Source organism: Nomascus leucogenys, chromosome 13, assembly GCF_006542625.1.
Source record: "Nomascus leucogenys isolate Asia chromosome 13, Asia_NLE_v1, whole genome shotgun sequence".
NCBI lineage: Eukaryota > Metazoa > Chordata > Mammalia > Primates > Hylobatidae > Nomascus > Nomascus leucogenys.
In genome coordinates, this window is record NC_044393.1 from 57,489,765 (window position 1) to 57,514,002 (window position 24,238).

General features: G+C 39.4%; 1 protein-coding gene across 47 annotated transcripts in view; it reads right to left on the bottom strand.

The window, feature by feature from the left end:
* The window catches only part of NRCAM (neuronal cell adhesion molecule), a 314,145-nt gene that overhangs the window by 252,037 nt on the left and 37,870 nt on the right, over window positions 1-24,238 (bottom strand). For 43 of the 47 annotated variants that reach the window (XM_030826464.1, XM_030826448.1, XM_030826445.1 and 40 more), the window contains exon 2: window positions 3,730-3,887. The exons of 3 other annotated variants lie outside the window; for them this stretch is intronic. The gene's annotated coding sequence lies outside the window, so the exon portion shown is untranslated. Of the gene's footprint in view, window positions 1-3,729; window positions 3,888-23,846; window positions 24,067-24,238 lie in introns of those variants that run through there. One more of the 47 variants, XM_030826431.1, reaches the window with a different exon arrangement.

Here is a 24,238-nt window from a genome sequence, read left to right on the forward strand (position 1 = left end):
TGGCAACTCCAAAACTAACATAAATTGCATGCATTGCTTTGCTTGCACAATGACATTCACTTTGGAATCCAGGCAGAAAGCAGCCACCTAATATGGTTGCATTCTGTCCTTCACCCATGGTAAGACAGTTCAGAAGAAGACCACCACCAAGTCAGGTAACAGTGGTGAAAGCTGACCTCCCCTTTCGCAGCCATCATACCATCTTGTGTTCACAGTCTGCAATAGTTTCCATATCTATTCATCCCTACTAATACTGTTGTTCTGCCCCATGCAGCCAAGTGATGCACAGGGCAAACATTTAGCAAATGCCAATGTCTCCCCACAGCACTCACCCCTTATCCACAACATGCTATTTCCACTACCAGTTCCACAAACCAAGGGTCTCACGTTTTGGAGACATCATATTAGTGTGTGTCTATCATGCAGCGAATATGAGTGAGACAGAAAAAGATTCATAGAGACAGAGAGAGAAAATAGAAAGAGGCAAAAAGACTGAAACAGGGAGAAATATTCTTTGTGTTCTGCACATAAATGAGTAGAAACTTCTTTTGTTACTGGCAGCTTTCAGGATGCGTGAATCATGTTTTGTACACGCACTCTGATAATTTACAGCCCACTGGTTTCACAGCAAAGACTGACCATTCTGTGGACTTCAGAGAACAATTCATTGTCTTCAAGACCACCTACAACTCGCATGTATGTGCCGTCATTCTAAATTATACTAACGCAGCGTTTCCATAAATTCATCCTCTACACATAAAACTCACAGTAGATTGCAATGTAATTGACCAAATCAGAAATATCTTGTGCTTTCTGGATGACTGTAATTAACCACAATTTATTGTATATTTCAAAATAGCTAGAAGAAAGATTTCTAATGTTCCCAACACAAAGAAATCATAAATGCTTGAGGTGATGGATATACCCAATTAATCTGATTTAATCATTACACAGTGTATGCATGTATCACATATCACCTGTAAATATGACTAATTTGTATATGAAATATGTATAATCATTATGTATGAATTTAAAAATGAACAAAAAAGGTAATATCCTGTGCCTAAAAGTGCTGGTTTTAAAGTCATTGATGTCTTTTTTAACTAGAATTTAAACACAGGTGGTTTGATTCTGTTCTAATCTTTCATTTCACTGGTAAAACCAGTCTAGAGAAATAAAGGCTGCCAAAAACAAAATCCATGTTAAAAATTAAAAACTATAAAATTTAAAAATAATAAAGCCTTAATCAGAGCCTCAAGTATTAAAAGAGAATCTGATTGTTGCATCTAGAGTGATTAACCAAAGCAAGTGTCATTGGTGTGAACTGATTTACTTAATTCAATTCCCTATTTTAAGACATATAGATAACTTTATAGCTCAATAAAGATTTAGAATGAGAGAAAGAAAAAGATGAGGTGGAAAAGGAAGAGTAAGATTCAGGAGACCAGGACTTTGGTTCCAGCTGTTAGTGTTAAGTAAGTTACTTAATTTTGCCTCAAATTATTTTTCTTGTGTATGAAAAAGTGACAGATTCGTGGACCTTTAAAGTTCCTGGAAAGATGGTAGTGAACTACAGAGAGTAAAAATTGAGCATTTTGTAGCTTTCCAATGGGTATTAAGGAAAAAAATCAGTAAGCTAATTAAGATCTCAGTAATGAAATAAAATTCACTCAAAATAGTACTATTGTAAGTATTATTTGAATTTGAAATTTTTACCCCAGACATTCCCTCAAAGGAGGCTGTGAGAATGAATTTCAGCAGTCTAACTTGGGTGGACTTGCTCTCAAACAGTGCAGGCTCTGTTATAACAGGCCTCAACCATGTCCTGGGTGGATGCTAAGAAGACCCAAAGGGAGGGGCCCTAACACCACCCCACTGAAGAATGCAAGAAAGACCCTCTCAGTCTCCCATAAGCAATGCTGAAACACTGGGCAGAGCAATGAAAGTGAGAATTTGACAAGAAATCATGATTGATACTGAAAAAGAACGACATTTTAGAAAGCAAAGCTCCTTTCTTAAATAATTGCTGTAGTTATTGTGAATTAAAATGGAGAATAGCACTGGCTTGTTACTGTCCTTAACCTTAGGGTTTACACTGTTTGTTAAAGACTGCTTTGAATTTCCTTTTATCAAACTGGAAAGGTCACCATATTTGTCTCTAGGAAAAAAATCCTAATTTATTATGCCAAGAAAATAAGAAGAAAAACTACAGATACAAATGAAACAGCAGATAATGTCAGAATAAAATGAAAATAGAGAATGTGGTAAGTTGTGCTTTCAGTAAATAAATGAATAATATTGAAGGCTTAAATACAAAATCAAATACATAATTTCAAAAATATTTTTAACCATTGCCTATAACTCCCAAGTGAACGTTTCTAGTTCTGAATCTTCCCCTTACCTCCACACTTACACTTCCAGCTGTCTGATGGATATTTCTATCTAGATGTCCCTTATATACTTCAAAGTCCTTCCCTTCCCAAGAATAAATCTGCTTCTCTCCTAAATTCCCCTTCTGGCATCATCATGTTCTCAGTCACCCACATCAGAAATCCAAGAATCCCAAGTCCCGACATTTTCCTACTTCCCATGCCCAATCAACCACCAAATCCAGCTCTTTCAAATTCCCCTTTCTTTCTCTATTCAATGCTGCTTCTTGCCAAATTCTAGTTCTCCTAGCTCTCCCCCATATAATTAAAAAATGCATCTTTCCTTCCTTCAATATTGCTCGAGTTCATTCTCTAGACTTCCTCCAGTGTAATACACATAAAATGCCAATGAATTCCAGCTGATAACACCTCAGTGCTTCAGTGCTTCCTGCTCACCTTCCTTTCACACATATGCCATAACTTCTTACTTTCTCACATGGATTTCACACCCCTGTCCCACTATTCCTACCTGCAATGCCCTTGTCCACCCCACCCTGCTCTTTACCTAACTCCTATTCCACTTTCAGGAGCCATTTTAGGGGACACCTCCTCTAGGAAGCCTGCTTTTACACACAGCCCTCTGGCCCCAGACTGCATTAGCTGCCTTTTCCATTCCTTAATGCATCCTCAATATACTTTTATCATACAGAAGTCGGTCATATCTATTTATGTGCCTGTCTCTTGCATTTGGCAGATATTCCTTGAAGGCAAGGACTTATCACCTTTGCTTCTTGAGAGCCTAGCAATGTTTACTGAACTGAACTGCAAAATAAATGAAACTATGGGGAAAAAATATATTGGTGAGTATGAGAGTATTTCTGAGGATTATAAATGTTTAGGAAAAGTAGAAATTGTTTTTCTTACTTATGCAAATAATACCTCATGGTTTACAAAGTGTTTTCATAAAAGTTATATCGTTTGATCCTTAAAACAACCCAAGAAGGTAGGGTAAGGCAGATATTGAGGTTGATAGAGACCCTAAATACATAAGAAATTTATCCAAAAAGAGAAACATTATTGATTTTTAAAAGGGGTGTGTGTGTTTGTGTGTGTATGTTCAGACAGATCTTCATAAGATCAGAGTTCCAACTTCAAATAAAGTTCCTGTTCGGTCAAAATAGCCAATTGGTTTCCTCCATATTTACTAAAAAGTTTTCCCAAAAAAGAGAAACTATCAATTGTTTATAAAAAATTGTCAATAACCTGTTTCCCTCTTTTCACTACTTTCCAAGTAGATTTTGGAAGACAGACCAGTTAATTCAGTCTTCTAAAGACAAAGAGAGAACTAATTCCCTCTCACCTTCAGAAGGTCCACTGGGCTAGACACCTCCCAAATGTTTTTCTGATTTCTGAAGCTATCCTTTTCTCAGGAGAATGCCAACAGCTAAGACCAGCTTTGGTCGAAGTCTTCAGCAAACAGGGGATAAAGAATGCTGAGGGAGAATGTCACAAAAATTCCTGAAAAGGAAAAAAAATAACACAGGACAATGTAAATTGTTTTGGGTTAATTCTATTAAGCTGAGATTTCATCCTACTATAGTACTAAAAATTGACATGGGGGACTTACTATATATCAAATTCCATGACTAATTTCAACCAAGCATTATTGTACTTAATGACATCAATGTCTAAGAAATTTTAAGCAACTTAATGGGAACAGGTAATGAAAATAGGTAACATAATTCCAATTACATTGCAGGGTAGGACAGAAGTCTGAATTACCCCTAAATAGCAGGAAACAACTGTGCACACAAATCAAAAAGAAAAAAAAGGCACTTGATTTTATTCTACTCTGATGCTTCATGGGAATACACCGTACTTTATAATCACATCAACAACAGGCCGTGGTGGGGAAGAATCTAATACAGACTGAAAAGAACAAACAATGAAGAACTAAGTATTTGATCAAGGTTGACAATGTCAGAGAGGAACTCAGCAATGCAATTATATTTTAGAGGTGGCTTTGAAGGCGGTAAGAAAATATGGCATCTGGAATAAACGGGTTACTGAACACACCATTATAAGAAAGAAAAAGCATAAGGTTAACGTGGAACAGAATAAAACCTTAATTAAACAGAAGCCAACTAACAGGTGTGCTTGAATATTATCTTTATTACATATCTCACTTTTATGAGAAAGGGTAAAACCACAAAAGGAATGCTTCAAAAAGCTTCTTTTAAACCAGAACTTACGGTCAGTCTGTAGTAAGAAGAGCAGAAACCACGAGTTCTAGACCTGCCTCCACCACTAAGAGTATGACCTTGGGCTTGCTAAGTGCTTCTCAACCCTGCCTGTGCATTAGCACCACTGGGTAAGCTTTTAAAAAGTATCGATGGCTGGGCCACATCCAGACCAAATAAATCCCTGACCAATTAAATCAGAATCTCAGGTGGAATGGCACCCAAAGTGTCAATATTTTGCAAAAGAAAGTCAGGGAAGATATTCTTTGATGACCCCTCTAGCTCTAACATTCTGTCTTTTCTACACTTTTGGCACCTGACAACTCATGTGTTTTAAAATAGATAAAATTTAAATTGATAGTATCCAAAACTTTAAAACCCTATAAATAGTTCCCATGTTCGGGGGCGGGAACTCAGAGTCAAGAGGTACAGTGACTTACACAAGGTCCAAGCAAAGCAGCAGTGTGAGAATGGGGTCAGGTCTTCTAGGGAGGAGAAAGCCAGATGGATCATGAGCTGGGGCCAGACACAACTCAGTTTCAGGCTGGGCCGGGTATGATCCAAAGGCATGAGCCACACTGATGACTAGGAAGTGATGAGGCTCGTGGCTCTCTGGGCAGGGATGCATAACCACAGGGTTCCTGCTTTTTAAGGAACCAGGTCCAGTGGCTCACGCCTGTAATCCCAACACTTTGGGAGGCCGAGGTGGGCAGATCACCTGAGGTCAGGAATTCGAGACAAGCCTGGCCAACATGGTGAAACCCCATCTCTACTAAAAAATACAAAAATGCCTGTAATCCCAGCTACTGAGGAGGCTGAGGCATGAGAATCACTTGAACACAGGAGGCAGAGGATTTAGTAAGCCGAGATGGCGCCACTGCACCAGCCTGGGTGACAGAGCAAGACTCCATCTCAAAAACAAAGGAACAATAGCAGGCAGGGCACAGTGGCTCACAACTGTAATCCCAGCACTTTAGGAGGCTGAGGCAAGTGGATCACTTGAGCCCAGGAGTTCCAGACTAGTCTGAGCAACATGAAGAAACTCTGTCTTTACAAAAAATACAAAAAAAAAAAAAAAAAAAAAATCTGGGTGTGGTGGTGCGCACCTGTGGTCCCAGCTATTCCAGAGGCTGAGGTAAGAGGATGGTTTGAGCCAGTGAGGAGGAGGCTGCAGTGAGCCAAGATCATGCCACTGCACTCCAGCCTGGGCAACAGAGGAAGATCCTGTCTCAAAAACAAAAACAATAGAAAATAGTAATCTTAGCAGCTAAACTATTGAGCACCTTCTATGAGCTAGACACTGTGCCAAGAAGTGCTTTTCGTTCTCACAAGAACTCTCTGACCCAGGTACTATTATCATTGCCAATGTATCAATGAGGAAACTGATGCCAAGAGAGATGAGTCTTGTCTCAAAAATGATGGACCTCGAACTTTAGAATTTTAACAAAGCTACTCTCTCTCCTGACCATGCGTTGCCTCAAAGAAATACAACTCCTTTGCAGGCTGGAGGCAAGGCTGCTCTGCCGTGATATCTACTTTATCTTTTGGATGCTGAGATTTAACTACACTGTTTTGGAGAAGTTCAGCTCAGGCAGCCATCAGAAGAGTCATCACTGAAAACTGCCATAAATAACTCAGTCCATCATGATATCTGAGTTTAAATGCCTAACTGAAATCTCTGGAACATCATTCATAATTCATGGGTAAACAATTTTCCTAACATTCTTACATTCATCTTCAATCCTCTTAAGAGAAGTATCCATGTCGCAGTTTGCTGTCCCATTACATTTACATTAGGTAAATTATTTCTTTTATTTGTACAGCATTGTTATTTACTATAATAGAATCTAATTTACAAATATGTTGCATATGAAATATGTTTTAAGAGGCTAATGCAAAAGCATTACTGTTTCTGACACCTTAGGCATATCCTAATAATACTGTGTCAGAATTATCTTCATAGCTCATTTTAATAATAGTGTGAAAAGATGGTTTTCATTAGACACATCTGGGAAGAAACAGAAGAGTGGTATTGAAAATAAAAACACAATTTTGGGAGACAGAAGAAGCCTGGAAGGTCACTAAATCCAACCATCTATCTGCCTATAGCCCATTCCATTTTTAGGAAAGTCTATATGGAGCTGAATCTCTCTTCCTGTAGCTTTTACTTATCGCTCACAATTCTGGCTGTTGGAGCCACACCCAGGTTCATATTCTAATGTTAACTTCCCCAACCACAGCCCACTGTTCAGAAAAACCCCAGGGATAAGCTATTGTTTTGGTAGAGGTGCTGCTTGGATCAGGAGTGAGCACCTCAGAGGCTTGTGGATGACCCAGGAGGTAGCTTTGTGCAGAGATAGGCTAGAACAAAGACAATAGTAAGACAAATTGATCAAACCAGCTCTCTCTGGGATTTAGGTGGATGTTGGGAGTCAGAGGAGAACCTACTAAATATGCAGAGATAGCAGAAAGACCATACGAGACATACGAGAGACCATGTGAAAGGGGCCAGTCCCTTGAGGTCATCTCAAACCGAACTTTCTACTTTAAAGATCCAAACAGGGCAGCTGGGCAGTAAGCCCCTCCTCCTTAGGGTGTCCTGAGTGAGTTGCTGTTTTCTATGGCCCAGAGTGCCCAAATTCATACAGACTAAGATTACAGCACTCCATTTACTGCCATTCTTACAGCTACATTTCAGACTGACAGTTAATATTTCCCTAATCTTTTTGTAGGTCTTTTTGTTAGAAACAAGTGAAGGCTTTATTTTCACAACATCAATATTTCACCTTCTTAGATTGGGTCCATTATCCCAACCTGCTAAAAACTTTTGACTTCCCAATCTTGTCCTTATGAAATATTCATTATGCCATCATCTATGAGTTAGACAAGAACACTATCTAGCATAACATTAATGTTACTAATAAAAAATTTAAAAGCCAACAATACCAAATTGGACACAATTTTAGAGAGCAAACAGTAGTATAAAAATGTGAAAATCAAATTGTTAGTAAATAAAAATAAATTTATTTTAGTGTATGTCATTACTTAAAATTAATAATTACCAATACTCTAAGTTGATTGCCAATTATCCTGAAAATATAATAAGCTACATAAATGGACATGACCAAGCAATTCATTTGCTGGATAAAGGTTTTAACATTTACTAGTTAGAGACTGCAAAACCCAGAAGAATGAGGTTTCGGCATCATTAGAGAAAATGAGGCCATAGTTGAGATAATTGGCAACATGAACTTTGTAGCTGAAGTAATTACCTGTGCAGTCGACCAAGAAGTTATGTTTGAGAAACATATTGCAAAAACAGAGCCAACTTAGCTTCAACCTTCCCTGAGGCAATCATGGAAATTAGCAGAATCTGTCATTTTAGGTCATCGGTATTCCCTTGCCAAAGTGAAATTGTTCTCTGAAGAAGATCTCAACTGCTTTGTCTAATTTAGTTCTCAGCCTCACAGGATCTCTCCTTGTGGTAAAAAGTCTCACACCGAAGGGCTTTTTAAGTTCTCCTGGCTGCTTTTCTTAGTTTTTCTGACTCCACCATTATAGTCAGGTACCACTTCTCAGGTGGTCAGTATGCCTGCCCAGAGCAATTTAACCCAGCCTCACTCCACTAATTGGATATGCCTGGTCCTCTCCAGGCTGACTCTGGGTAAAGTAAAAGTGAAGCGCCTCAGAGGGAGAGCCTGATGCACAAGCCTATTAAAAAAGCACATGAGTGAATGTGTGAATTTCACGTCATCTCTGATGACCGTTCAGAGCCCTTTCTGGCTTGCTTCCTTCTTCTCAGTTGTGCTGAATGGGTAAACTCTTCCTTCAACAACTGGTGTTGTAGACCTATTAGGTGCCACAAGAAATGCAAAGACTCTAAGACTTGGCAGCTCCTGCTCAAGAACAGAGGTGGGAGATAATACCATTTTATGTTCTATGGCATTTTGAGGCTTATTTTTCATAGAGGTAATCTCATTTAATACTGAAAATGTGTTTTTCTAGCATTTTACAGATTTAAAAAATAGGTTTCAGTAAGGAACTTCTCAATGGCTCATCATAGCTAGTAAGTGGCAAAACCAAGACTACAGGTATTTTGTAATTCTTAGTCCACATCCACTGACCCATAGGTTCATCCATTAGTTATGCAGGCAAAATGACCACATAGCAATATGTTGAGTGCTTACTCCATCTAAATACTGTTGTAACTGGTTGGCATATATTTGATCCTCATGACAACTGAATGAGGTATGCAATTTCAATATCCCCATCTAATAGATGAGAAAACCGAGGCACAGAAAGAGGACTAATGGTCCAAGGTTGTACAGCTAGTTGGCGGCAGAAAGTGATAAACACAATGAGAGCCATGCCACCCGAATGTGGAGGAAGTTGTTGGATTTGTTGCTAGGAAGAATGCTAAGCAAGTTTTGGAACGTTTTCTGGCATTTCCAGAACAGTGAGACTTTTCTTCTCTTGGAAATCTTGTGAGGAGACATTGGCATCAGAGATGAGAAAAAGATGGCAATTCCAAGAAAAGAAGGAAATGTGATTTTTTCCCCGTCCCCTCCGCTATGACTATGGATGTGTGAGTGACTTAGCAGCACAGAGAGCTAGCGGCATATGAATACCATCTGCTGCTTTAATACTTGCTATGTATATTTTCTGTCATTTCAAATTCTTTGGACAGATCACACTGGTTGAGTAAAGCAGAGAGAAGAGACTGTTGGCATTCATGACCTTACATTTGTGGTTTGTGATTTGACAGTGGGTACCCAGGAAGCTTATGAAGTGTAGTGATTTAGCAATATGCTGGAATACCAGTTTGCATCGTACAAACTCACTGGCTACTGGGCATTCACACCTCAGTGCAGCTTCTTTGTTCTGAACATGTTTTCGGGTATGAAAAAGGAAGGAGCCAGGAAGAAAGGAAGTGCTCCAGCATTCAGTGAGTAGTTTTCATGGCCCATACTTGGGACTCAGGGCTTTCAAACACCTCTTTGAATCCTCACAATAATCCCATAAGGTGGACATTGTTGCAACAATTTCATACGTGGACACATTAAGGCACAGAGAAGTCTAGTGACAGACCCCAAAGTCAGAGAGCTTGTCCATGTCAGAGATGGCATTTGAACCCAGGTCTTTCTGACCCTGTTGTGGCATGGCCTCTTCCACTTCTGCTCAAAGAATTAAGCAAACACACAAACAAAAACTTTGCAAAGAGGAGGGAAAGCCACTAGATGACATTACATTTTAGTTAAAGTTAGAAAAGCAGTATCTTTAGATATGTTTGACATGTGGAAAAAACACAGGACATTTAGTGGAAATTAGTTCCAGGAAAAAGCCAGCAGCCTCTACAAACCTTTTCGTATTTTTGAATTAAGAGGTACCTTAGGTCAGGTGTGGTGGCTCACGGCTGTAATCCCAGCACTCTGGAAGGCCAAGGTGGGAGGACTGCTCGGGCCCAGAAGTTCAAGACCAGCCTGGGCAACATACTGAGAACGCCTCTACAATTTTTTTTTTTTTTTTAAATTTAAAGAGATACTTTACAGTCTAAGAAGCCAATCCCCAAGGGACTGCTGTGTTCCCAGGAATTCAGAAGTGGAAGGAGAAATGCATCAAAGATAGGACTATTCCTGGCCTAGCACAGGGGTAAGGATGTGCCCATGGTAAATACTGTGAACAGCAAATAAAGGGCTTAGGTGGTCCAAAGGAGACAGAAAGTACTTCTGGCTGGAATCAGGCAGTAAATAATGACCTCATTGACACACTAGCAGGAAAAAAAGGGAAGAAATAGAATGATAACTCTAGGGAAAAGCAGGATGAGAAGTGATTTTAGGCCAGAGGAGATTTGAGCGCATCTGTAGGCTGACATGTAATAAGAACAGACAAAGAAAGCAAGTGAAGCTGCAAGTTGGCAAGAGTAAACAGAGCCAAGGCCTCATGTAAAGGGTTGGGAATAGGATATACAGGGATTAGGGAGTTTCTACTATACTTCAGCCACATTTTGTGCATATCATAAAAATTTAATCTACTTCAACATGGTAAGGGATACAGAGACTCATTTCACGTCTCCTTCCATGTTGGAGAGAACACTCCTTGGATTGAAGCTTTTCTGAAATGGCCAAGAACTATTACAACAGCCCATATGCAGCAACCTGCTTATTTGCATATTGCCCAGTCTTCTTACTGGAAAACAGTTGGAGTCAGTCAAAATGAAATGAAATGCCAGCACACTTCAACAGTAATACAAATGCCATGCAACCTTGAACTTGAGTTTAATACAATAAACAAAACGATTTGCTTTGATGACTCTGAAAAGCAACTGAACTTGTTCCAACTTGAGCAGGGGTTTGTTTATTTTGCTTAGCTCCAGTCATTTATTCAAATCACTCAAGAAACATTTAGTGAGAGCCTACTGGGTAATGCATACTAGTATGAAGCTAGAATGCTAATGATTTTTATATTCTTCCTTCATTTCTACTGGATTATTTTAGACAGGGTTTCATTTTTAGGTGGGGGAATTTCTGCAGCTGATGTTTAATAATATTTATTCTTTCTGATCAAAAAATTATTTTCATTTTCCAAAATATAAAAAGTAAAGAAAAATTTTTAAAAGAAATTTAAACATTTCCTTCCATGTTCATGTCCATGTTTTGGTGTATGTTTTCCAAGTCTTTTATTTTTCTTGTGTGTCTGTATTCACTTTTTTCAGAATAGAAGTGGTATCATTCAGCATACACTGGTTTATCAACCTGCTATTCTCACTTAACCATACACCATGAACATTTCCCCAACTCATTAAATATTCTATAAAATCATTTTTAGTGTCTGAATGATATTCTACCATATAAACCATATCTATTTAATCGCTGCCCTGATATTGGATATTAATGTTATTCCAATTGGCTGACTTTTTATATGATTTTTTAAAGGTGCGCTATTTTACTAGCATTGGCTGAAAAACCACCAGTAAGACTGTTATACGGAATCTGATATATGGAGCATTATTCAACTGTGAAGTTCCATTTCTCTCATCTAAGATTGTGATCAACTGAACCAAGAGTATTTCAGGCCAACTACCTGCTCAGAGCAGAGCCAGCCCAAATGCCTACTTATTTCTCACCTTCTCCCATCACAGCCCTGCCCTCACCATTTGCTGTAGATCTGTGGTTTGACAGTGAGTAGTCTGCCTGATTGGAAGGGAAGAACAGCCAGAAGTTATGTGCTTACGCAACTCATGATTTTAAGGCTCTATTGCAGTAGTTCTCAGCTCTGCTGGACTTGGGAATCACCTGAGCTGGTTTTAAAACCACAGGTGATATGTTTACTATCTTGATTGTGTTGATGGTTTCACAGGTGTATGTTAAAATTTATCAAATTGTCCATTTTAAATATGTGCAGTTTGTTGTATTTAATTATATCTCAATAAAGCTGTTAAAAAAGCAAAACTCCAGATGGCCAAAGCCCACAATTGAGATTCTGATTTAATTGGTCTTGGGTAGGACTCTCCAGGTGGTTGTAATGTGAAGCCAAGAACTATTAATCTAATATATAACGAATCTTTCCAAATTTAAATTGATGTGATTGATATAAAATTGATTAGGGAATATTTTTAAAGAAGTGATTTTATCATTTTCAACTACAAACAGTAACAGATTTTTCTTTTTTTAAAAAAAAAACTGCCACCCAGCAAAGAAATTTAGAGACTTCCTTTAATGATTCATAATAATTCATAAATCCAACTTTTAATCGCCTATCGTGTACTAGGTACTATGCTAGGTAGCACATAGATTATATGCTTGTATGGAACTGACACTTTTTAAGAGCCCAACATTCTCTTAAATAAATTTAAACTAGATTAAATCCACAAACTAGTTAAATATTGATTTGTCTAGGAAAAACTAAATGGAGAAAATGTAAAAATGAACCTGTTGTGGCCCTATTTGGCGGTCACGGATTCTCTGTGAGTGCCATTCAAATCCAGGAGGTTTTGCTCTATTTGCCAAGCTGCTGAGCTGGGCACAGGCTTTTTAGCAAGAATGTGAGAAAAGCTGTCCCGGAAAATTGGAAGCTTCCTGCCAGAGGGCACCATCCTCCCCTCCTGACATATGAGGTTCTATGCCAGTGTCTTCACATACAGATACCAAGACAGCTTCATATCCACAATAAAATAGCCTCTTATTAGGGAAAATTGATATTTAATATTAGCTCACATATGTCTTTACTCCATTACTAATAAGAAACCTTGAACATAATTGGTGTTGGCTTTGAATGCAGTTTGGAACTGCACCCAGCTGGAAAGGGGCCATGGAGCATTGGGTTTCATTCCTCACCAAGCTGAGCACTCCCTGAAAGGGATTAGAAGAGAAAGAAATGGAGCCGACCCTCATTCAGAAAGAAATGCCCTCCTTGGGTTCACTGGGATGACTGTAGAGGTGGAGCGGGTAGGAGAAGAACTGGGACTGTCACCCTCCTCAATTCCTTGTCTCCTCCTACCTCCACAAGGCACTGCAAAATGAAATTAGGTGAATGGAGCACTTGAGCTAGGGAATGAGGGGTGTGACATATTCAGGGAGCTGCTTGTGTGAGGGAAGGCACAAAACACCTGCCTAGAAAGAGAAGGTGGCTGTGGAGTCTCACACGGCCCCAGAGGAGTGAGATTCGCTTTGGTCAGAGGATGGAGGCTAGGCAGGAATTTGAGGTTAGGATCAATGCATGCAGAGCATTAAGAGAAATGTAAACTGAAAAAAGGTAGACCAGACTGCTGACCACTATCACTGCTTCAGCTAAAACAAAACAACATTGAATGTTTTTTTCTAAATAGAAATGGATGACATATTTTATATCCTGCATAGGAAGGAAAGTAAAGCCATCTGGCAACTTCCAATAACCAGCTCAATGCATTGCACCTCCCACTCCTACGAACAGTCTGTGACAGCCACACTCATACTAAAATCTGAAGCTTCTGACACTTCCTTCCCAAACTTCCCCATCTGTTCTGACATCTCCTGTTGACCTCTCTCCAGAGCCTCTTTAGATCTCTCTCTGGGTCACTCTTCAATTCCATTTTCACCCCGGTGCCATCCCGTGCATCACCCCAGTCTCCAGCCACCAGGCCTGAGGACAGGTCACTTTTCCTTCATTCCGATGCCCAGCTCAGGGGTCCAAGACCCCATTTTGGGGGAGGAGGAGCATGATGGCTTCCCCCATGTTCTAATGGTTTCAACAGCATCTTATACATAACCTGTAATAGACCCTTATTTTAGTAGTGAAAAATTAAAATTTAGCAAAATTTCCCCTGGCAAAAAAATTTCACACCCATAGAAGCTGTGAACACAAGGTTATGTTTACCTTGTTAGATAAAATAATATGCATAGACTTTTGGAGGACACCCAGATTCTAACACTATCTATATCATAATTTGCAGTTCTCACTACTAACTTCTAAACAAAAATTATGTTTTGCTTTTTCTTTTTATATCTTTCTTTTTAAAAGGTTATATTTGAATGGTTGATTTCCCACTAAATCAAGCCAAATATGTGTCTCACCTTTGACTTATTCCTGCCACCGCCTTGGGTTTGTTTTTAAATCATTACAAAAAGAAGAACCCTGAGCCATTAAAAACTATAGGCATCCCCAGCAAATAGTTCCTGACTTGAGAGACTCTCAAATCCATATTAAGTTGTATTTTAGTACAATGGCTGCAACTGTGCGGACCTTGAATTTTCAAGTTAAAAAACTTCATTAAAGTACAGATAGAAAAATATAAGCCCATATTAAATAGCCCTTGATTAAATTTGGGTCTGTTTCCTTATAATTCTAGTCACTATGACTGTATTTCACCCAATTTCTTATTAAGAAAAGTCTCGTAATAGTGGTTGTAGTATGCATTGATACTCATCCCACAAACCTTTAAAACATTACAAGCCATTTCATAGAAAGACTAGGGGATAATTTTCTTGGAGAAAAGATGAAGGTGAAATGTGAGAGTGCTCCTTAAATTTGATGGGTTTCTGGGAGTACAGTGATTGGCAGTCCTCACTGTCCATGAAACTCCTTGGGGCACTTTCGAAAACAGTTCTGATGCTTGGGTCCCAATCCCAGGGCTTTAATTGGTCTGAGGTAGGGACTGGGCCTTGATCAATTTTTAAAGCTCAATCTAATATGCGTTAGAGGTAAACCTTCCCTGAAGGTAGATTTTACTTCAATACAGTACTAAGAACTTTGTAAGGAGAACTGTCCAAGGACAAAACAGGTCACCTCGTGAGGGTCAAGTCCTTTGTCACAGCAAGTGTGGAAGGGCGGCCTGTATGACTGAGCCCCTATCAGGGATAGTGGAGGAAGTGGTCCAGCATTGGGTGGTTCAGACCCTTGAAACTGATTTTTTCTATACTAACTCTACCTTGGGTCAGTATTTAAGGTAAAGCAAGCAAAGAAAAACACCCTGTTTGCTATGTCATCCTTGAAACGAAATAGTTTATATAACATCTTTCGTATTATCCCGATAAAACTTGTTAATTTGCACATAAAATCAGGTAGCACAAAATTTTGTTCCATTTTAAGTTTTATTCTGTTTTTTAAAAAAAACTTTCCTTCTACAATGAATTGATTATATTCTAATTGTTGATACTTTTTCCAACTGTCCACTACTTCAGCCTATGAAAGGCCTTTTTTAATAAGTTGGCATTTATTTTTTCTTCAATTCATAAAAATAATTCATCCCAAATGTTCTGTGAAATGTTATTAATATAGGACTACCTGTGGATTTCTCTCCAATTATCTTTTTTTTTTTTTTCTTAAGCACTAACATGAAAATTTCCTCTAATCTTTTCTGGGAGATACATTTTGGCTCTTATTTAAAGGACGATACCCTTAAGGTTTTTTCCCCTCAAATTTAAATGCATGAATACTTGCAGGAGCTAACAGAATAAAAAGGAAAAGGTCTCTGAATGTCTCTATTGTTAGGTTGGGATTTTTAAAGTTTTGCTTTTTGTTGTTTCTTTATAACTGGAATGATGTTAATACTATATGCTATTTTACAACTTATTTTTTAAATGTTACAACACGTGTTGAGATTGTTCCACATCAGTACACATGGGCCTAGATCTTTTTTATTTTTATAAAATAAAAATAAATACAATAAAAAGTAAGTGAGTGCAACGGTGCGATCTCAACTCACTGCAACCTCTGCCTCCTGGGTTCAAGCGATTCTCCTGCCTCAGCCTCTTGAGTAGCTGGGATTACAGGCGTGCGCCACCACGCCCGGCTAATTTTTTTGTATTTTTAGTAGAGGCGGGGTTTTACCATGTTGGTCAGGCTGGTCTCGAACTCCTGACCTCGTGATCTGCCCGCCTCAGCCTCCCAAAGTGCTGGGATTACAGGCATGAGCCACCGCACCCGGCCAGGCCTAGATCTTTTAACAGCCACACAGTATGGATGTACCTTAGTTTCATAACCATTCCACTGTTGACAGTACACTGTTGACAGGTATTTAAGTTGATCCATTTTCTTTAAGGAAACAAAACTACAGTAAACAATCTTGTAAATGTGTTGACGTAAACACAGATCCCCCAAAATGGAATTTTTGGTTCAATGATTATTTACAATTTAAATTTTGATTAAAAATATCAAATTGACTTCCAAAAAGGCTATTATGATTTATACATTCATAAATGTATAAGAAAACTGTTTTTCCACCTTATTGCCAACACTATATACCATCAATTTTCATTATTCCAATCTCAAAGGCGAAAAAAAACAACTGAGTCTTGCCAAAGTTTAGAGTATAAGCCAAAGCATGAGCAACTTTCTAGATTGTTGTTAAATTTTACAAACAACAACAACAACAACAACAAAACGACGAAGCTAAATTATCACAGCAAATGTCTGAAATCTACACCCAAACCTGGCGTTTTGCTCAGATTCTAAGACTGTGTGAGATCTTTGCAGTAACTCCTTCCTCTTTTCCCCCTCATAATCACTTACTTTTATTGTATTTTTAATGTTTTTATTGACAAATAAAATTGTATATATTTGCAATGTACAACATTATGTTTTGAAATATATATGCATTGTGGCATGGCTAAATCAAGCTAATAAATATATGCATTACCTCACATGTTTATCATTTTTATGGTAAGAACACTTAAAACCCACTCTTAGCACTTTTCAAGAATACGATATGTTGTTAATAACTATAGTCATAATGTTTTATAATAGATCTCTTGAATTTATTCCTCCTAACTTGTTTTGTGTCCTTTGACCAACATCTCCCAAACCTCCCTCCCTTCCCACCACCTCAGCCCCTGGTAACCACCATTCTACTCTCTACTTCTATGAAATCAGCTTTTTAAAGATTCTACATGAAAGTAAGATCATGTGGTATTTGTCTTTCTGTGCCTGGCTTATTTCACTAAACATAATGTCCTCCAGGTTCATCCATGTTGTCGTGAATGACAGGATCTTATTCTTTTTATGGCTGTATAGTATTCTATTGTATATATAGACTGCATTTTCTTTATCCATTCATCCATAGATAAACACTTTGGTTGATCCATGTCTTGGCTATTGTGAATAGTGCTGCTATGAACACAGGAGTTCAGATATCTGAATATAGTGATTTCATTTCTTTTGGATATATGCCCAGTTGGATTGTTGGATCATATGGTAGTTCTATTTTTAATTTTCTGAGGAGCCACAATACTACTTTCCATAATTGCTGTACTACTTTACATTCTCACCAACAGTGAACAAGTGTTCTCTTTTCTCCACATCCTTGCCAATACTTCATACCTTTCATCTTTTTGATAATAGTCATTCTAACAGGTGTGAGGTGATAGCTCACTGTGGTTTTAATTTACATTTCCCTGATGATTAGTATGTTGAGCACTTTTTCATATATCTGTTGCCCATTTGTGTGTCTTCTGAAAAATGTCTATTCAGGTGCTTTGCCCATTTTTTTGCTTGGCTGTTTTCTTGTTATTGAGTTGTTTCAGTTCCTTATATATTTTGGATATTAACCATTTATCAAATGTATGGTTTGCCAATATTTTCTCCCATTCCAAATAATCCTTTCTTCTTTATAAATCCTTACCACTATAGCCTTTGAAAGACAACTCAAAACTCACCTCCTCCAGGAAGCCCTCCTTGATTACTTACCTTGATCTCACACATTTTTATTCTTCTTTTACTCTGATCCTTCAACACTTATATATTTAGTCTAAATTGGCTTTTAGATTTCCCTTTGTGTCTTCCAATAATTCCAGTAAGACAGGAATATAGGGGGCAATTAACCAACAGACATCAATAAATATTTATTAAACATTTATTATATTTAGTTATCCAGCCAATAGAAATTCATTTGGTGCTGTATTGAGTCCAATTTTTCTGCTTTCCCAGGTTTGCCTACCCCTCTCCACAATGTTCCTCTGGCTGCTTGCTCAGTGTAAAGTCCCTGCCACAGCCAACATCTTCTCTCCCAACACCATCAGCTGTCTCAGCCTCTCTGTAGCTGATGGCTCTGACTCAGCCTCTGTCATGTCCACACTGCAGCAAGAGCTATAGCCCTGCACCCTCATCCTGTGTAGCTGCTATTATAGAGACTCTGGCTTCTTGAACCACTTCTACATTCCAACGAAGCACCCTGCTTTGGGGTATAGGATCTGGCTTCCCCAGAGGCTGACCAGAGGGTCACGGTAACATAATCTAAAAACAGGAACTTAAAACTTAATGGGGAAACCTTGACCAGTAAGAGACAGGAGACAAGAAGGAGCTAAAAGATGAACTCCTTGCCATTCCTTCTTGTGACGGACTGTTGCAAGGTACAGTGATCCCAAAGACCTGTCTGCAAGACAGTGTGTGTCACACAGCAACCAGCTGTGTTTCCTTGAGAAGCTTTGGACAGCTTGGCAAAGCACTGTTACATATTACATTTGCCTGGCTTCCCCTGTTCCCTCACTATTTTTGTCCTGGAATTCCATCTCCTCATAAAGCCTTCTCAAGTGAGCTCAGATTCTGTTTTCTAGGGAACCGAGGCTAAGACAATTATCTGCAAAACTTCTCCACTCTACATTAGACTAGCCTTGAGAAAGGGTACAAAAGAGGTATAAAAGAAACGAATTCCGTCCACGACAACCTCACAATCTAACTGGGGAAGCCAGACTCTACCCAGGTAACAATAAGTGAAAAAGACAAAGGAAGGAATGAATGTAATCAGAGGACAAATTGTTCAGTGGTTTAGAAAATGGGAACCATTTGATACTACTCAGTGTACAGGGCCCAGAATAAATGCAAAAAGTATTCACAGAAAAGAGGAAAACCATCAGATCTCACCCAGGGCAGACTGCTAAGGAAGAGGGGCTTAAAAAAACGCTGGGAAGACAGAGAAGTGGGGGAGACTGCAGGGAGTTGTTCCCTGGAGAAGAGTCACCTTGGTGAAGCCAGCACAGCCACAACAGTGGGCGTGGTAAGGAGAAGCAGGGAGAGCCTGAAGGACAATGGGTTTCCCTGAACAGAGGGGCTTTCTGGGGAGCAGCAGGGAGAGCCCAGGGTTCATAGCAGAGGGCTGTGGAGGCAAGACAGAGGGGTTTGGAGGTGAAGGGCATTTGTTACTCCTCATATTACCACAGAAGAGATGAAAAAGAAAAAGAACACTCCATTTCTTAAGAGGTTGCAGTATAATATTCCCAGCTTCTCCCACACCCTCCATCACACCTGTGAGCCAACAGCACAAGGAGTTTGGGGGAAGAAATGAGGTCTTCTTGGCCCTGACCCTTCTGGTCTTTTATATCTGCCATCTGGCAACGGGGGTACCTTTCCTCAGCAGGCCTGCCTGTGTGAGTAACAGCCTGCAGTAGGACCTCGAGGGTGACAATGTCTAATGGAGAAGAAGGCACTCGGAAGACCTGTGGCCACACGTCTAATCACTTCCCCAGTCAGCCTGAACTGTAATCAAGTTGGCACTTCTCCTTCAATCTGGTTTTTGTTTTTGTGTCGTCTTTCTCAAATGGCACAAACTTGGGAGGGAGGACAGGAACGTTATTTAGTGACTTCCTAAACATCAAAAGGGGGCTTAGATCTGATGCAATGAGAAATGGGCACGGCAGGAAAGAAGCAGGATAAGAAGAGATAATAAATGCTTCCTGATTAAACGGTTGCCCTACATCCTAATTTCTACACATAAAAAGGAGAAGAAGGCCAGGCACAGTGGCTCATGCCTGTATCCCAGCACTTTGGGAGGCCAAGGTGGATGATCACCTGAGATCAGGAGTTTGAGACCAGCCTGGCCAACATGGGAAAACCCTGCCTCTACTAAAAATACAAAAACTTAGCCGGGCATGGTGGCAGGCACCTGTAATCCCAGCTACTCGGGAGGCTGAGGCAGGAGAGTCACTAGAACACAGGAGATGGAGGTTGCAGTGAGCTGAGATCACGCCATTGCTCTCCAGCCTGGGCAACAAGACAAAACTCCATCTCAAAAAACAAATAAACAAACAACCAAAAAAAAACCAAAAAGGAGATGAGAGGGCTCCGTGGCTTCCACATGGTTGCTCTTATGTAGTTCTTTTTACCCTCCAGTGTTTTTCACAGTGGCCCTCTCTGGCTATATTTCTGTCATGAAGTTCCCTTTTCCTCTGAGAGATGCTGCAAACATTTCAGAAACATTTCACTTGCTTCTTCCAGTCCAGAAGAATGATTCTTCCATGACAGAACGGGGCCAGCTGCTGATGTGAGCCCATCCCTCCAGATCAGCATGACTAAGATATTCATCTTCATGGAGCAAGAATAACTAAAGGAGATTTGAATGCTGCATTTGCTTTAAATAAAACTGCAGATGCAATTCCAGGAGTAGGATAGAGACAGCAGAAAAACAGCACATTTCTTTTATAGTATCACAGTGTCTATTTTAATCAGTATATTACAGATGTTTTGAGACATTCTAGCAAAATTGACATGGTTGACAACACTAGACAGAACTGCCTCACGGGGGAAAAGAGGAAAAGATTAAACCACAGGCGTGTGGCAAAGGAACCTGCTTTGTCAGAACTATGCTTTGTCATCACCGCTGAGATCAGAGAGCTGTTTCTATGGCAGCAGGCAACATGTTCTGGCCAGGAGACAATCACGTAGGGATTTTTAATTTCATTTGAGGTCTAATTGCCTACTACTTTGGGAAAGAGACAAATAATAAAAAAAAAAGTCTTCCTTAACTAGACAGACTAATACCCCCAAGGAAAAACTTGGGTTTTCATAGTATGCTTTTCAAGATTTGAATTTCATGTCTGGGTAGTTGAAGGCATAGGACCTTCTCCAACAAGGCAGAATGAAACCAGTAAAAAGGAAAGGAAACTCAGACGACATTTCTGTCACTGCAGAGCAGTTCACACATCCTGTTAATTACTATTGCCATTCATAATTAAGGGAGGTTCCTCATGGATCTTACCAGCCCTGCTATCAAACAGCACCTACTCTTGCAAACCATTGCAAGAGGTTGTGCTATTTATGACAGGTGCCTCCCATTTCAGATCCATGCTGTTCATTTCCCTGAGCAATTAATGGACATTACAAACACATATTCTCCAGAGAAATTCCTAGTTTGGGAACATCACTTTTCAGATGTTGCTACTGTTGTCACTGACCATTTATTTCAATGTTTCCCATCTTTCCTTAAAGAGTTAAGTGATTGAATGTCTCATGATTCTCTGCTTTTGCAACACAACACGCTTCCCTCAATTTGATCAAATAATACTGGTGCTTCTAAGGATCCTTTAAGCTAATAGCCAACAGTAGCCTATTATAATTGCTATGGAGATGTCTTAGTTTGTTCGACGCTGTTATAACAGAAACCCTGAGACTGGGTAACTTATAAGGACAGAAATTTATTGGCTCACAATTCTGGAGTCTGAGAAGTCCAGTACCAAGGTGCTGGCATCTGGTGACGACCTTCTAGTTGCATCATCCGATGGCAAAAGGCAGAAGGACAAGAGAGAGCAAGAGAGAGACAGGGAAGGGGGCCAAACTCATCCTTTTATAATAACAACAATCCTACCTATAAGGGTGGAACCCTCATGGCCTAATCATCTCTCAACAGTCCCACTTTTTCACACTGTTACAAAGGCAATTAAATTTCAACATCAATTTTGGAGGGGACAAACATCCTAACCCTAGTGAAAGAAAATAATTTTCTGGTAACTGAGGTAAATATTCTAGCAATTTGATTGGGAGTTCATGTCATAATGACCTATAATTTTTTCTTTTTAATTCAGATGTCAAGAACTCAACTAAATCTGTGGACACTGGGCAGATGGCTCTTCCTTTTCTTTTCTTTTTTCCGCTCTTCTCTTTTTCACTCTCTTTCTTTCTTTTTTCTTTTGCAAGGTACAGAGGTGACACTGGTGTTAATACCTGGTTAAATACCACTCACGGACAGTCACTCATCGCCCAGCTTTCCAATACTATGGCAGCCCTTAAGCGGCAGTGAATTAACAATTTGTACACAAAGTGGGCAACAATTCTCAATATCACAAACCAAACTGCAATCTTTTAGCCTTTTAGCACTGGAAGTTGCTATCACTAACACTGAGCCAATGGGATGAACCCTGACTTCAGAAGAGGAATAAAAGCATGGAGCTCTGGAAGCCCCTCTGCTCTTACATCATGCCCACAGAAGCAACACCTGTGACACGCAGACCAAGAATGACTTCTAGGTGATCAGGAGCAGAGTGGTCACCCAATTCCTTGAGTCATGGCTACCACAGATCTGCATTTCTGTGGTCTTCCCCACAGTTCAAGGCCAGTGCAAAAGGACTTGCTGACTTGTACTTCTGGAGATTCTCTCCAGAAATTGGTAGAGATTCTCTCACCAAACAAAAGATTTCTGTGCTTCTATGAAGCACACACTATCAAAGCATCTTTTGAGAAGAAAGACAAGCCCACTCACAGAATAACATGCAGAAGGGCATCTCCAGGGACACCAATCACAGCTGGGATCTTAGGACAAATGTTTTCCTGAAGAGCATAATAATAGATGGGACAAGCGATGACATTCTGACTGGAAGTGGTCAGCACCACAGCCTGCCTGTGAAAGCAGCATTGGCCTGACCACACACTGGCTGGGAAGGGAGAGGTCTTTTATCTGGTATACATATTATATACACACACACGCACACACACACACACACACACACACACACGCACTGAAAGTTGCTATCACTAAGTACCTATATATTCACCCATGTATGAACAATTATTGAGCACTTAAGCACTTAGAAAATACATCACCATCCTCATTTTCAAGTTATAATGAAGGCCCATACTTAACATGATTGATTAAAACGGTTCAATATAATTTCAACATTTTAATACAACTGTGTAGATTTTTTCCTGGCTTATTTTACAGCATAAACATTTATTTGACCATCAGCGTATAGGCTTTTGAATATGACACAAGTAACAAGTCTAATAATATGCCACGCAAATATTCTGGGAAAAAAATCTGCTCAAAATTTGAAAAATCGAGTTTTTCAGGAGTGACTCTTCCCTACCCATAACTTCCAAAAATATCCCCTAGTCCTTCTGATATTGACAGGCACTAATAGGATATATGTATACTTAACTAGTTTCACACACACACACACACACACACACACACACACACACATACACACACACAAATCACCGTATGTCCACTCTGGTTAGGGCTTATCATATGTATTTCCTTTCATCACCATCTGATTCATTGCTTCATCTTTTCTTTAAGTGAAAGGAGTGCCCTCATCCCCGTAACTGTTCTTAGAAGATAACATTAGTCATTGTATTCCTACATATGCTTCTCATCTGGCAGTTAATTTCCCCAGAGGGTACTGCGGACATTTTATTTTCAGATAATCTCCAATTAGCTTCCTCTCTTCGTTACCCTGACGAGCTCACTTTCATAATTTTCTCCTATACATTCTCCTCCTCTTAATATATTTCTTACATCGCAGGGAAGAATATGATTTATATTGCTTTTCATTTACCTCACTTCTTTCCTGTTTACCTACTTGCTACAGATTTTGCATTTTAATATCCAAAACCCAACATAAAATAAAGCTACATGTTTCATCAAATGTTGCTCTTCCCATCTGAGCTCACTTTGCATTCGGTCCTTTTCTTTATGAGTTTGGCAGTATATTTTGAGGTATATATTATATGTACGCACAAACAGGCACGCTTAAGCCATACAAGAGTGGGAGCTCACCTAGGTGCTCTCATTTCAAAGGCACTTCTTTTCTCTCAGAAAGTTACATGTCTCCACTTTCATGTCCACACCCAAAATTCCTTTATCCAAGATAAAAACTTTTAATGTCAAAACTAGAGATACAGTTTAAAGCAGAACAGGTAAATAAATAAATTTTCAATAGTGGATTAAAGTTGGATCCTTTCTTGAGAACAGGTTTTGATGTCAGGGCGAGGGTGTCCAGTAGGCATTAAGTCTCTCCAGGTGCACCTCAGAGAAGGGAAATGAGTGTATGTAAAAAGGAGAAACTGAGGCCACTGAATACACTTCACTTGGTTTTCCATTTTATGTACAACACAGTCATCTTCTAGTTATTTGGTAGCAAACCAAGAATTTACAAATTTAAGTACTTA